Genomic DNA, 15902 nt, shown 5'->3' with positions numbered 1-15902 from the left:
TAATATTACAGCAGAGGAAGCAGTTAGCCATCTTGGAAAAGGTATCTCTTACAAAGATATCAAGTTCCTCTGAAAATCCAAGGAAAAGAGGCATGTTACTTAGCCTTAGGAGTATGGCTTTTGGATTAGCCTATAACAGATGGCTTTGTTTTGATGGAGGTGAAAGGCTGAACTAATTCTAGGGATAAATTCCAGAGCAGTTTTAGGGAGAACTGGGTGGTAATCTGAAGAAAGGCCCTCTTCCATTATTCCCTATAATCAAAAGTTCCGATAGTACTCTTGTGAGACGCATTCACAAAAGAATTTCAGAAAGCATGGATCTTCAAAGTGGCTTAGAGAGCTTCTGTTTGTAGGTGTTTTGAGATCTGCTATTGTAGGGAGTATGAGACTGGACTCAGTGACCCATGGAGGGCCGTTCCAATTCTAGGTTCCAAATCTTCAGTATAAAATGGGTAGTTTGAATAAATCCTCTCAGAGACACTAAGTTCTCATACAAACTGCTAAACAGTTGCCAACTTTCTATATTTCCCCTTGCCAACTTTCTATATTTCCCCCTGCAATTTTTTGAATGGAAAAAAAGAAAAAAGTATTTGGAGTAACTATCCCAACTTATCTCTAAATTGTTTCCCTGGAGGAGGAATTCTGAAGGAAGCGGCATGGAAGTGAGGCAGTATTCCCTTAGTCACTTTTGAAAATCCCCATCTAAAAGTAATAGAGCAAGTATGACCCTGAAAACATTCCTCTGGTCCTTGTTTAGCAAGATGCTACACTTATATAAAGGCAGAGACAGACAGACAGACACTCTGCCTCTAAAAAGTTCACAGTGGAAGAATTAACAGCATATAAAAGCATGACACGTTCTCATATGCATACACTCACTAAAATATATCTGAGCAATTCAATGTAATTCTGGTAAAAGTGTATATTTTAAAATCTATGTTTGCAATATTACTATTGCAAAATAAAGTAGGATAGCATGTTAAGCTAAGATCTTTCTTCATCCACATAAAATATACAAATGAAAAGCACAAGTTATTTCATATCTGTGTGCACATGTACAAACACACACATAAAGAAGCTACATACTAACTACTCAAGCTTCTTTAAATAAAATTTTTAAAAAACCTTAACATTTCTGGCCAACTCTGCCCTATAAATTCAGTCCTCTCTGGTGTTAATTAGGGTATGCACAAATGACCAGCTGCTTGCTTCTGGGATGCGGAACTTCATTAGTAAACTACTTGCATGCTATGTTTCTTGGTTCGGTTTATAAAATCATTATGGAATATATATCAATACCCTCTTTCCTTCCTTCCTGTTGGTTTGCTCCTCGTAACAATACAAACAATTGGTACCTGCAGTCTAACACACATCAGATACAATGCTCCCCCACAGTCACAACAGGAGGCGTTGTTAGTTAGATTAGTGGGCATAAATCAGTGCCCAGAAGGGAAGGCAGTGGCAAGAATGCATGCTTGGTGAGGCAGGCCCCTCCTCCTGCTCAGATCCTCCACCTTCCATTGGCTGAGCTGGGGAGTCTGAGTGATCAGCTCTTGCACTCCATTCCCCCTCTTCCAATCTATTTAAACTCTGAATCGGCTTTTTAAGGGTCTGTTGCCCAGGGCCAGAGCAGCTGACAAGCAGCTCCATGAGGGGCTGGTGGAATTAGCAGACTGACTGATTCCTCAGTCCCAAAAGGGTGAGGGCCTGCCTGAAATGGGTAGTTCGTCTCCCGGGGGAAGGCATATGTGTGGGGCAGAGACAGTATCTCCCAGAAGGTCCCTGAACTGCAGAGATAGTCACACAGAGTGTGGGGGGGAGGGGGGGGGAGTATATGGGATTGCAATGACACTCCCAACACCAGTGCTCTCAAGACAGCAGAGGACTTGGGAAGTAAAGATGAGCTATTGGGAGCCAATGTGAAACACAGTGGAAGCAAGTGTTGATTCTAGGATTTGACGGACAACTTAGGGTCCATTTGTTAGAGGCCCTTAAGGAAGAGATTTAGGAGAGAGTATATGGACACGTTTACCCTTCTACTTCAAGAAAAGTTAGAGAGAGGATGCTGGTGAAATAAAAAGAAGGAGGAAGAAAGCCCCAGCAATTCAACATGGTGAGAATACTCAATAATTAGAGTACATCCTTTCATATCTACACCAGTGTGCTAAGTATTTCCCTTTTCAAATATCAATGGCACATGTGACATATGGGGGTGGGGCACAGTTGAGATACAACGAAGAGTTAAGACTTACAGCATTGGAAGATCTATATTTGTCATGAGGTAAGAACCACCAAGATTTGTGTCTGGAATGAATGACTCCATCCCATCTGACCCAGCAGGCTTATAACAGATTCTGAGTTACTGGTTCCAAAACCACAGGCATCAAAAAGGGATGTCAGGTCCAATGTATAAACAGTTACACTATCACAGCCCTCCAGCTGAGCAAGATTAGTTCAGATCCCTTTTGAGGTAACAAAAGTTTAAACTAACATCCAAAGTGTCTCAATAAATCAGCCCTTCCCCAAGGCTCTGTCTCTATTACTCTTTCTGGGTTATTCTGGAATCTTCTTCCCTCTCCCCAGGTCTAGTATTAAGCACTGGTGTCAAGGTTCCTTCCCCACTCTGAACTCTAGGGTACAGATGTGGGGACCTGCATGAAAAACCCCCTAAGCTTATTTTTACCGGCTTAGGTTAAAACTTCCCCAAGGTACAGGGAGGAAGGCTATCCCTGGACTTTTTTGTCCCTGGACTTTATTGCTGCCACCACCAAGCATCTAACAAATATAACAGGGAAAGAGCCCACTTGGAAACGTCTTTCCCTCCCAAAATCCCCCCAAGCCCTACACCCCCTTTCCTGGGGAAGGCTTGATAAAAATCCTCACCAATTTGCATAAGTGAACACAGACCCAAACCCTTGGATCTTAAGAACAGTGAAAAAACAATCAGGTTCTTAAAAGAAGAATTTTAATTAAAGAAAAAAAAAGTAAAAGAATCACCTCTGTAAAATCAGGATGGTAAATACCTTACAGGGTAATCAGATTCAAAACATAGAGAATCCCTCTAAAGCAAAACCTTAAGTTACAAAAAGACACAAAAACAAGAATATACATTCCATTCAGCACAACTTATTTTATCAGCCATTTAAACAAAACAGAATCTAATGCCTATCTAACTAGATTGCTTACTGACTTTTTACAGGAGTTCTGACCTGCATCCCTGCTCTGGTGCTGGCAAAAGCAACACAGACTGAGAGAACCTTTTGTTTCCTTCCCCCGCCTCCAGCTTTGAAAGTATCTTGTCTCCTCGTTGGTCATTTTGGTCAGGTGCCAGCGAGGTTGTCTTAGCTTCTTAACCCTTTACAGGTGAAAGGGTTTTTCCTCTGGCCAGGAGGGATTTAAAGGTGTTTACTCTTCCCTTTATATTTATGACAACTCAGACTGAGTCTTCCTGAGATGTCAGTTCTCCTCCACACTCTGGTTCAGACACCCTTCAGACTGAATATGCTCAGCCTTTTATGAGACCCAGCTGTCCATTAAATCATCACCTGACCCCTCTTAGTCCCACTCCCTCTGGCTGAGAGGCAACTAATTAATTAAGGTCCTGGTGTAGTAGATGTGACAAACTGGTTTTTAACCCTTTCCAGACCATGATGGGGATTTACCCCATTGATGTCCATTTTGCCTTTAATGAAGGGAAATGCTTTCATTCTTGTAACAAATACAAGCATGCAAGTAAGATGTGGAGGCCGCTGCAGTGTCCACGCTTGCTACTGGGTCAGAGGAGAGGCACAACCTGTTGGAAAGAGGTCATCAAGGGCCCAGTAGCTTGACAGGTGCAGTGGAAGGAAACAGCAGTGCTAGAAAGAGACCTATCCTCAGTTACATTGGACTTGCTGAGGGCTCTTATGGGATTATTTAAACAAAATAGGGTTTATATTTGGAATGGATTTTCAGTCAGTTTTCAGATCCCATATGGAGGCAAGAGGTTTCACATATGGGAAAAGAATTAGAAATCTATTCTAATCTTTTAACAAATATTTTGGAACAAAATATACGTGGAAGTAACAGCTAAAAGAGTGGCCTGGCCTTTAGTGAGATTATTATTGTCAAACCAATGGCTATTTCCCCTCCCCCAGGAGTGGTTCCTAAAAAAAACCACTAAAGGAGAGTACAGGATTATCCAGCATATATTTTCCCCTCATGGTTCCTCTGTCCTCAATATTTCTCCTTTGACACAGTGGTAAATGTGATAAAATGAGGTGGTCTGGGAATGAAGTTCACAAAGTGCAATATGAAGTCTGCATTTTAGTTGTTCCTTATTCATCCCAAGGATTTTTACTTGTTGGGTTTTCAGCTGGAAGATTATTAGCATAGGTTGCTCCATATCACTCTCAGCTTCTGAAAGGCTTAGCTGGAATGGCCAATAGTGAAGGAAACGGGCTTGCAGCTCATTACCTTGAGGACTTCCTCTTGGAAGGTAATTGTGGGTCAGGCAAATTCACCTGCTTCAAAAAGAGCATTTTAAGAGATGGCTCACTAGTCTCAGAAAAGATGGAAGGCCCAACACAGAAGCTGATTTGTTTGGGAATTGAATTGGACACAATGTAATATTTATTATGGCAACTCAAAAAATATTTGGATAATGTCAGGGAGTTGATAGCAGCAGTCAAAGTTGCAATCAAAGTTACACTAAAACAGTTACAGGTAATCAAGAGTCACTTAAACTTTGAATATGTAGCTGTCACTCCAGGTAAGGCCTTCTGCCCACCTGGTAGCCTCTACCTCTAGGTTCAAAAAGCCTCATCATTTTTTCAAAGTGCCCAAAGAAATAAAGGAAATTTGGAGTTATGGGAAAAACTTCTCAAGCAATTTAATGGAGTATCTATTTGGCAATCTAACTGGATGTTGCAAAAATAACTTCAGTATAATGTGACACCTTTGAGGCAATTAGTTTCAGAGCTTTGGGATTGGGGCAGAGATGTCAGCAGCAGCTGTGGGTTCTGAATCTCAAAGGTCCAGGCAATTGGGCATTGGAAATTGGATTGCTAGAGGATCTATATACACTCTACCAATGGTTTGTGGGGGTTACCATAAATCTGAACCAATCTTGCCGTTTGTGACTTCACAAGACATCAGGGAAGGGTTAAGGAGCTGACTAGGAAGATAGCTGAGTCATTAGTGATTATCTTCGAAAGGTCGTGGAAGACAGGAGAGATTCCAGAGGACTGAAAGAGGGCAAATATAGTGCCAATCTATAAAAAGGGAAATAAAGACAATCTGGGAAATTACAGACCAGTCAGATTAACTTCAGTACCCAAAAAGATAATGGAGCAATAATTAAGCAATCAATTTGCAAACACCCAGAAGATAATAAGGTAATAAACAGTCAACATGGATTTGTCAAGAACAAATAATGTCAAACTAACCTGACAGCTTTCTTTGACAGGGTAACAATCCTAGTGGATAGAGGGGTAGTGGTAGATGTGGTATATCTTGACATTAGTAAGGCTTTTGATACTGTCTCGCATGACTTTCTCATAAACAAACAAGGGTGGGTGCATAACTGTCTGGAAAACCATTCCCAGAGAATAGTTATCAGTGGTTCACAGTCAAGCTGTAAGGGCATATCAAATGGGGTTCCACAGGGACTGGTCCTGCGTTCAGGTCTGTTCAATGTCTTCATAAATCATTTAGATAATGGCATAGAGAGTACACTTATAAAGTTTGTGGATGATACCAAGCTGGGAGAGGTTGCAAGTGCTTTGACAGGATAGGATTAAAATTCAAAATGATCAGACAAACTGGGGAAATGATCTGAAGTAAATAGGATGAAATTCAATAAGGACAAATGCAAACTATGCCACTTCAGAAGGAATAATCAATGACACATATACAAAATGGGAAATGACTGCCTAGGAAGGAGTACTGCAGAAAGGGATCCGGGTGTTACAGTGGATCACAAGTTAAATATGAATCAATAGTGTAACACTATTGCAAAAACAAACAAACAAACAAACAAACAAACATCATTCTGGGTTGTATTAGCAGGAGTGTTGTAACCAAACGTGGGAAGTAATTCTTCCATTCTATTCCATTCTGATAAGGCCTCATCTGGAATACTGTGTCCAGTTCTGGGTGCCACATTTCAGGAAAGATGTGGACAAATTGGAAAAAGTCCAGAGGAGAGCAACAAAATATAGAAAACATGACTTATGAGTAAAGATTGAAGAAATTGGGTTTGTTTAGTCTGGAAAAGAAGACTGAGAGGGACATGACAAAAGTTTTCAAGTACATAAATGGTTGTTACAAGGAGGAGGGAGAAAAATTGTTCTGGTTAACCTCTGAGGATAGGACAAGAAGCAATGGGCTTAAATTGCAATAAGGGAGGTCTAGGTTGGACATTAGAAAAATCTTCCTAACCAGGTAGTTAAGTACTGGAACAAATTGCCTAAGGAGGTTGTGAAATTGCTCTCACTGGAGGTTTTTAAGAACAGGTTAGACAAACCGCTGTCAGGACTGATCTAGTTATTATGTAGTCATGCCTTGAGTTCAAGGGGACTGGACTAGACCTCTTGAGGTCCCTTCCAGTCATACACTTCTTTGATTCTATGTCTGCATCTGCAGGTACTCTGCTGTGGGTTCATCACACAAGTAGACAGCTAGGTCACCAGATGGGTTACAACTGAATTTCAAGTGAAGTCATTTGTCTTCAGTGGTATGGCAGAAGGGGCACATTCTTGGATTATATTATGACTCTTCTGCACTTGATTGCCAAACTACATCTGCTTGATGTCCTCATTATTCACCTGAATGAAAATGATCTTGGGGATTTCACCAGAGTAAATTTAAGAGTTATGGTTCAGAGGCATGTGGACTTAATTAGGTGGTTATGGCTACACATGATTGATCTGGTCAGAGATGCTTGTGAGGCAAGTTTGGTGGGGAGCCATTAAGCAAGCCTGTATGGACATGGCCCAGAAGAGTGTGAACCGTGAGGTTGCCAGGAGAATTATGGATACAGGTGGATTGGTGATCACACACAGACATCCAACACATCCTGAGGTTTTTAGAGATGATGGGGTCCACTTGGCAGATTCTAAAATTCCAACAAGACTTGTTTTTAAATATATATTTTACAATTTCTACCCTAGCCTTTTTTTTTTTAAAACTTCCTGTAGGATGGTAGAGCTTGAAGATAACCTTTTTAACACAACAGTTCTTTCCTACTACTCCACAAAAGGAGTTGATGTTAATTCGTGTTTATTGGATAACTATTTTATCAACTGTACACAGTTTTCATGGCAGGCTGTCTGAGAGCATGAAGGTGTGTCTGAGGAGAAAAGTTAAGGAATTAAAGTAGCTCAGCAGCTCACAAACGCTGTGAAAAAATCTTTAAAAACTTTGCAATTCTCAGAAATAGTGACTCATGCACTCGATCAAGTACATTAGATGTCACCCGAAAGTAACTCCAATAAAGGACTTGGCATTTTGCCATATCATGTCTCCAGGTCAGTTCAGACAGTAACCGGCAACTATTTTCAGAACTCCAAAACATTAGAAGCAATTTAAAACTCAGACTTACATTAGGAAGGAATGGGAGAAGAGAATACCATATGCAAGATCCAGTCTCCCATGTACCCTGAAGACTTCCACCTTTGGGGTTACCACAAGGATGAGGTATTAGGAAAGGAATATGCCCGGTACTACACTCAGGCACCCTGATGTCTGTTTATGGAGTCATGCTGAAATCTTCTAGGAGTCCTGGTTGCCTGATTGCTATGACAGAAGGGAATTAGGTAAGAGGTAGACTTAGATGGGAGCTTCAAATGAAAAGGTAGATGAAAGTCCCCCAACCCGAATTCTAACATGGTCCCAACATTTAAATTGTTGCCTTCAAGGAGGAGACCCCATGGTCGGGCATAGTGAGAAAAAATGATCAGATGATGAGGATCTCCCATTACAAAATGATTTCAAAGTATATTTTTAAAACCACTATCCAGAGGAGAAGATTAATCTTAAATACAGAGATATCGGCTGTCCCTTTACTACTGGAGAACAACTTGCCCTTGGATGAAGGAGACAATTCTCAAATTTTCAGATCAAGAAAAAGAATGACAGAATTAGAAGCATTATGTGGATGAACTTGCTTTGTTACAGAGCAAAGTCAATGTCTATTGATGTTACAAGTACATCAGAAGTGAGCTGATTCACCTAATCATTCACCTCTGGTTGGATCCTTTACAATCCTCAATTTTCAGCAGGACATATCACTCAGAAATACTCTGCTTGTAAGAAAACTAGGGAAGCAATGCAATTCAGAGCATCCAGCATGTAATTTATTTTTTGCCATTGCTTAGCTGAAGTTATGATTGTTCAGTTCTGCTTAGAAAGAGGAACACTCATACCTTAGAGGGTTTAAAAAAAAACCTATATTAAAAAAAATTAACCACCTTCAGCAACAACATGTAACTGTAATTCATTCCTTTGAAAAAGCTTTATTTTATTTTATCAACTCGCATTCAAGCAATTAGATTGCATTTATTTAGGAAGGTTTAAAAGAAGGTGGAGGGAAATGATACATAAAGGATTTGCTTTGCTTTTCTAATTGAAAATTTCAGTGCAGTTAACACTTTTCACTTCTCCTTGTCCACTCTAATCTTATTTATTGTGCCTCTGACACCTTCCATTATCCTTCCTCTGACTCACTATTTTAGCTGAAGTGGCACTACCATTTTTACAATGAAAAAGATATTGTTTCTGTGGCACCAGTGGCAACTTCATATGCTTTCAGACACATGCATTAAAGAGTGAATTATCATTAATTATGCACTACAAATTTTCATGGCAACAGCCTGAAAGTGACAAAACATTTGCTTTTGTCATAATTCTATTAAGTGAACCCGCATTGAGCTGCTGAGATTTATGACACTTTACTGTGTTTTTAATTTGCGATGCAGGGTCAGGATCATGACAGTGATTTGATTTGATTTTGCACATTATTTTCTGCGATCATGGTAAAGATGTTAATGAAATTGTTTGAACTAAACTGTTTTTATCATTCCAACAAGATATATTTATTGCATATTAAGAGAAATTTCTTGTTAACATTACTTAATCTACTAAAGGTTCAATTTAATAATGGGGGATGGCGGGGGGAGGGGAACACTGCTAGAAAGCATGACTGCTTAAACCAGAGTGATACATTAAAAAAAATACCACTGCTTACAGTGAATTCAAGGTGGCAATCAGGACAAACAAATCATGTGAACAGACTTTTAATGTGTGAATATAAATTATGGACATGGAAAACACTTCGTGTCCACTGAGTAGGAATAACAAAGATTTGCATTCACAAATGACAAGAGTCCCAGAGCTCTAGTTACCTAGGAAAATGAGATCAAAGCAAAATAAGCACCATCTAAGCCTGATTTTCCTGAGGAAACTCTGTTACCTGAGTTGCTAACATCATGAGTAACTATTTACCCACTAGTGACTGGCAATGAACATTAAGCTCTATTTGGCAAAGATCAGGCCTGTAAGCATGGATGGCGTTCTTCTAGACAGGTTTTCCAATAAACTGCCTCCTAAACTAACACTAAAGACTTATAAAGTGATACTCACAAAAATCCTGTAAACACAGTGGTCACATTCAGATAAAATCTATACCTATAGGAGAATATTCTAATCTGTCAATTGTAGTGGTGGTGTTTGAATGTGGTGTTTGTGTTAAAAGGTGGTTCCCTTTTACCCCTCTCAGCCTCAGACCCTGATCCTGTAGCTCACCTTGATCCCACAGAGCTCCACTTACCTCAGTGGACTTCACACAGGTTCAATGGTGTGCCCACACACAGTGACTTGCACGATCAGGGCCTTACTGAGTGCAGTCTTATAATATCCACAGTGTGGTGGTTAGGGAGCAGAAGTATAGAAAGCACCTCCTCCAGGGAGAGCAGGGGACAGGCTGAGACTAGCAATCAAGATTCTCTCACAGCACATAGATCTTTCTATATATTAATTTAAAAGGTTGGGGGGGGGCTGAAGGAAGACCAGAGCTGGGGCATTTTATTTTAACAAGTTTGCCCTGTTAATTTTTGGTTCATCATCAGTACAATGGAAATGTTGGCTGGATGACTTGTGGTAGGGTAAAAAAAAAAAAAAAAGCTTAAAATTATTACACAAATGTCAAATATGATTATTAAAAAAAGGTTTGGTTGTGACAGCAATTACAAGGTGTTCAGAAAGGGTAGTTGAGGTGGGGGGGTTAATCCTGAGCATTTTGGATTTTTCTTGTGTGTGGGGGGGTGGGGGGTATGTTTACAGACCACTGAGTAGGATTACAGGTTGGTCCTCCTGTCTACAAAGACTACGGTTCAGCAAAGTGCTTAAGTGCTTTCCTCCATAAAAATGGACTTAAGCACATGCTTAAAGTTAAGCATCTGATAAAGTGACTTCCTGAATCAGAGCCTGTCAAACATACAGATAAGGGTAGCATAAAATCTCTCCTTTACCTGTAAAGGGTTAAGAAGATCAGATAACCTGGTTGGCACCTGACCAAGAGGACCAATAAGGGGAGAAGACACTTTCAAATCCGTGGGGGAAGATTTGTGTTTTGGGCTTTTGTGTTCTCTCCGGAGACAGAGAGAGACCAAGCAAGCAATACAGCTCCTACTGAATGATACATCTAAACTTACAGAAATAGTAAGTAATAGCAAGGAAATGCGTTAGAGTATCTTTTGTTTTAGCTTGTGAATTTTCCCTGTGCTAAGAGGGAGGTTTATCCCTGTTTTTTTGTAACTTTAAAGTTTTGAACAGAGGAGAATCCTGTGTTTTGAATCTGATTACCCTGTAAAGTTACCTTCCATCCTGATTTTACAGAGGTGCTTCTTTACTTTTTTTCTTTATAATAAAGTTCTGTTTAAGAATCTGATTGGTTTTTAGTGTCCTAAAAACCAAGGGTATGGTCTGTGCTCACCTGGTTTACCTATTTGGTTGGTAGATTATTCTCAAGCCTCCCCAGGAAAGGGGGTGAAGGGGTTTGGGGGGATATTTTAGGGAAACAGGAACTCCAAGTGGTCCTTTCCCTGAACCTTTGTCTAACTCATTTGGTGGTGGCAGTAATACCGTTCCAAGGACAAGGAAGAATTTGTGCCTTGGTGAAGTTTTCAACCTAAGCTGGTAAAAATAAGCTTAGGGGTCTTTCATGCTGATCCCCACATATGTACCCTAGAGTTCAGAGTGGGGAGGGAACCCTGACAGGGCCCAAGAAGGGAAGAAGCCAATGTTCACCATCTTGGTCTTTATTCACCTGTGACTGGTGTTTAGTTATGGTCTTTTGTGACTATGATGGGATAAGACATTTACAATAGGTAATAGTCCAAAAGGACGAGCGTGCATGGTGCTGAAACACAGCAGGATGAAGTATATGATTTGGGGAATAAAAGGCTGGGGATAGAATAATATTGATGTGTGCACCAGTCTATGGGTGTCAGACTGCATAATGGGGCATAATGTAAGGAGGACAAAATAAATATTAAATAATTTCCGATGGTTCCCCACCTCTCTTATGCAGGGCTAAAATCTGATGAAATCAAATACATTTAACATGTTTTTCAATTTTATCTTCAAGAGTAAATGAAATGCTCTGGATCACCTGACCTTTTACCTTTAAATCTTATTTTTAAGTACTGACAATGCGTTTATGAAAATGTTTTCTGTCAACAGGGGCTGCCCAGTCTTTAATAACCCTAATACTCTATGCAGTAGAGGCTGTCCAATCTGTATGAGTATGTTTAACAAATTTTGTATCTGCTGCATAGTTTCTAGCATCTGCATTTCATATTTTCTATTGGGACTCTCTAGTTATTTTTTCATTTTCACTTTCAAAATTTGAGGCTAGAAATAGAATATATTAAAGTGCATAAGGGTTTCATAAAATGGTCAGATACTAGTCAATGGTCTTTGGCACTGAACACTTTTTTCCGCTGAGCTAAAAAATTCTACCTAGATTCTGTTTATAAAAATGGAATGCATTTTTTCTTTTTTCCCCAGCAATAGTAATTTTACTTGATCTCATAGCAGCCAAACTATTAAATATAAGCATGCTCATAAGCAAGGAACAAGGCAGGCAATGTCTATGATTTCCAGTAGAAGGTCATAACCCAGATTTTTTTTTAATAAGTATTACAATGAGGAACAGAGTATAGCCACAAAAGGAATAGTTATAATTTATGCCTGACTTACTTCAGCAGAATATAGTTTATTTATAAACTGCTTATGGCAAACTCTGTATGCCCCTGTTCTATGCATGTGTTGAACTGTCTTCTGGTAAATTATTTAAATTACACCTAGCAGTAATTCCTGAGGACTTTCATACTTCATTTTCTCTATTAATGTAATAGGGAAAAGCTGCTTTGCAAGGATTGCTCTAAATTCCCAGAGTGTGAGTTCCAAACTCTGTATGTGTTGCATTATGCCTGTCAAAAAACTTGTCTTCTCCTGAAATTTATTACTGAAGTCTCTCCACTAGAACTACTCATTGAAGCCTTACAGAAAGCTCATACATGATTTAAGAAGCTAACAGCACTGAAAGAAATAGGTCAGGTTAAAAAAAAACCCTGAATTTAAGCTACCTTCACTTATTACTTATGCAAGATTATGCATAATTTAGCACACTGCTGAATATGCAAGGGCAGAATAATTGTTTACCAAAATATTTACTCTGTGTTTGTACCTGTGTTTTAGTGAGATAAGGTGATTTTTCAGCCCTTGCTAATCACTTTAGAATTAGAAAAGGTTTAAATAAGTTTTTGATTATGCTGATAACTGCATGTCATTATATGTAAACAAAGGTCATGTTTAACAACCTCATTCAAAGAGAATACCTGGTACTCTATACACATCATGTTGTCAGGGGTGCGGGGGGGGGGGTGTTAATGCTGAATGCTTTAACTAGGGTTTCTTCCCTTCCTTAAGATCAGTCCAACTCTTACCAAATGCTGGTGTTTTAAGTGATACAGCTATGAAAAAGAGTGTCCACCTTTCCCACCAATCAAACAAAGCTGCCTGTCATATAATTTTCTAAGAGTCAAAAACAAGTCAAAGGATCGGTGAACAGTTAATGTGAGGGAACAATTTCAGTTCAAGAGAGGATCCTGGGGCAGCTATTTTCGAAAAGTGAAAGCATTCAGGAGAACATAGCTCTTACTCTAGTCAGCATAACTGTGTTTATCTTTTATGTCTCGTGTGTCAGAAGAGTCTTTGAAATGAAACCTGGCTAAAAAAAAAAAAAAAAAAAGTGCTACTGCAAGCTATATACTTGAGTAAAAGAGTATATTATTCAGCAGTAATATACAGTGTGAATATGGATAACCACAACAAAAGTGATAGCTTATTAAAGACTCTATAGAACTGCTATTCATACTCAAATAAGATTAGAAAGTGCAGACACTCGTGAAAATAATTATTTTATGGATACTGTACATCACAAATCTAATAGTTTTGCAGTTCTGAAATTGAAGAAACATTCTATTAATCTAGTTCACACGTGCAATGCCATATAATTGCTTCTCTACCAACATGTTTTATTAGAAGTACAATCTTCAAATTTCATAATGAACAGGCTTTTCTTTTCTCCCAAATTCAGGAGACACCAGAACAGACAAGAACTGCAACATTCATTCGCTGGTGTGTTAAAGTGACACACTTGTAGCAACTGGAAAGCATCATGCTACAAGGTTGGGCATGTGGTCTCGCAATAGTTTTCATAAAGCAGAATATCCACTGAAGAGAGGGCAGAGGGATGTAAAATACATTTCACACCACAGTAAAGAAATGCATTTCTACCAACATCAGCAGTGTTACCTTAGGGAGTAATTTGGACTACAATGTGTATGCTGGAATATTTGCTTCTCCAGAATGACTTTGGATACAAGACATGCCTGCACGCTCAACTGATTTCAGTTGATAGTTCTGTTAAAGCTTGGGGAAAATCACAATGCCCAGCCCTGCAAGCAGTGGTGAATTAACCACTGGGCCAGTGGGGCCCAGGCCCAGGGCCCCGTATACCAATTCCGCTCCCTGGCAGGAGTGATGGGAGGATGGCGCAAGCCTCTGTGCCCCAACACCCTTTCCCCAGCAGGAATGCGGGCAGGGGAAAGGGAGGGGAGGACCTGCAGGTGGAAGGGTTGGGGAGGGACCCCCAGTTGCTCTGGCCCAGGGCCCCACAAAACCATAATCCGCCTCTGCCTTCAAGCAGTGAAGGAGATACAGTAGGCAGCAAGCCCAATAAAAGGGTGAGGATGTTGGCTTAGGACTTTATGTTTAAGTCTAATCAAAATGTTTTTGAATTACCACATTACCTGGAAACAAAACTCAAAAAAGAGGGACCTTTCCAGTTTAAAACTCCATGTACTGACAGGTGGAGAAGCCAACTGAAACACCATAAAATGCCTGTGTCAAGCAGTTCTTATATAAAATAAGACAGCATATGAAGTAAAAATATTCCTTTTGAACCTACACCCAATCACTAAGCTTGTTCACGTTCTATTCCCAAATGTCCTCAAAGCTGATGTATACAGGAGGCCCCTTCTTTTACATATTACCATGTTATCTGTATATAAATTCACAAATCCACATAGTGCTATTAGTCCAATTTGGAAAGTTCACTTTTTTCCTTTGTTTAGCAAGAATAATATTTCATAATAATAGACCTCAAAATCAGATTTGGATTCAGGTAAAATACTAGATGACTTAGAGAACCAGTATGTTTTACAATCCAAAACCAGCGAAACAATTTCAGTCTCAAAAGGAGAAAAGCATAGCTTTGGGCCAAACTACATATAAACTACACAGGCAAGAGGCAAAATCTTAACCCACACTTCCTTTTGGGAATTCAACCATCTACCCATGGGCCTAAAATTAAGTATGTGCAGAAGTAATTTCAGGTTCACAGTCTTATCACTGTACTACAGCTTAAACTGTAACAGCCTCTTGAACTACTGTGGTCATTCTCAACCTTTGAGTGGCCAAGAAACAGTACATACAGAATGATCAATACCAAAATAAATGTATAATTATTCATCCTCAAGATAAACCACTCACATAGGTTTTCAACTCCCTTTTCTGTGGAGAGTCTGCTCAGGCAATCTTTTTCTACAGAACATTTCTCTCTTCTCCCACCCCCATCTTGGCAGAGTGAGCACCATCTTTTTTATAAACTGCTGATTTTAAGGTCAGGCTTGACATCTTTGGCTGGGATGATTTGATTGGGGATTGGTCCTGCTTTGAGCAGGGGGTTGGACTAGATGACCTCCTGAGGTCCTTCTATGATTCGGGGACAAGATTCACCTGCTCTAAATGAACCCTATCTGCTTTCCTGCAGCTGCAAAGAGCTGAGGGAAGAACTCCTGGGCACTCGCCCTCTTTTTGGCAGTGCTGTTCACAAGACATTCATAAACATAGGTAGGGATGAGGAGGAAGATTTGAGAGGAATAGGTTTCCTCTCCTCCAACTACTAGCCATTTATTTTAGATATATTCCTAGATTTTTTTTTGTGTTGGTCAGAGCTCTGAGTCACTGGAGCCCTGCACAAGTGAAGCAAATTATCAGGTCAGGGCCTTACTGATGTCCCCCTTTCTGTGAGTACAAGAAAAATACATTCCCACTTTTGGTCTTCCCAGCCATGCAACTTTGTGGTGTGGTTGCATATTTTCAGTGGAGACTCATTTAACTGAGATGCTTTGGGAGTTCACCCATACTGGTAAGGGGTTATGTCACCACCTGCCTTGCAGCCTTGGCTGCTTCTGTGCTACACAGCTCTGGCTCAGAGCCCTGACATGAGCAGCATGTTCATAGCACAATAGCCTCCGCTTGGCTTCCACTAGCCTTGTTACTCCTTGCAGGGT

The 15902-nt window shown here is 39.9% G+C and overlaps 1 long non-coding RNA gene across 2 annotated transcripts in view; it reads right to left on the bottom strand.

Annotated features, from left to right (window-relative positions):
* The window catches only part of LOC122465004, a 194356-nt gene extending 179168 nt beyond the window's left edge, over positions 1-15188 (bottom strand). For both annotated transcript variants that reach the window (XR_006289505.1, XR_006289506.1), the window contains exon 1: positions 15100-15188. This is a non-coding gene — a long non-coding RNA (uncharacterized LOC122465004). The remainder of the gene's footprint in view (positions 1-15099) is intronic.
* Positions 15189-15902: the final 714 nt, after the last annotated feature.

This window comes from Chelonia mydas, chromosome 3, assembly GCF_015237465.2.
Source record: "Chelonia mydas isolate rCheMyd1 chromosome 3, rCheMyd1.pri.v2, whole genome shotgun sequence".
In the NCBI taxonomy this organism is placed as follows: Eukaryota; Metazoa; Chordata; order Testudines; family Cheloniidae; genus Chelonia; species Chelonia mydas.
This window is presented reverse-complemented; position numbering and strand designations above follow the sequence as displayed.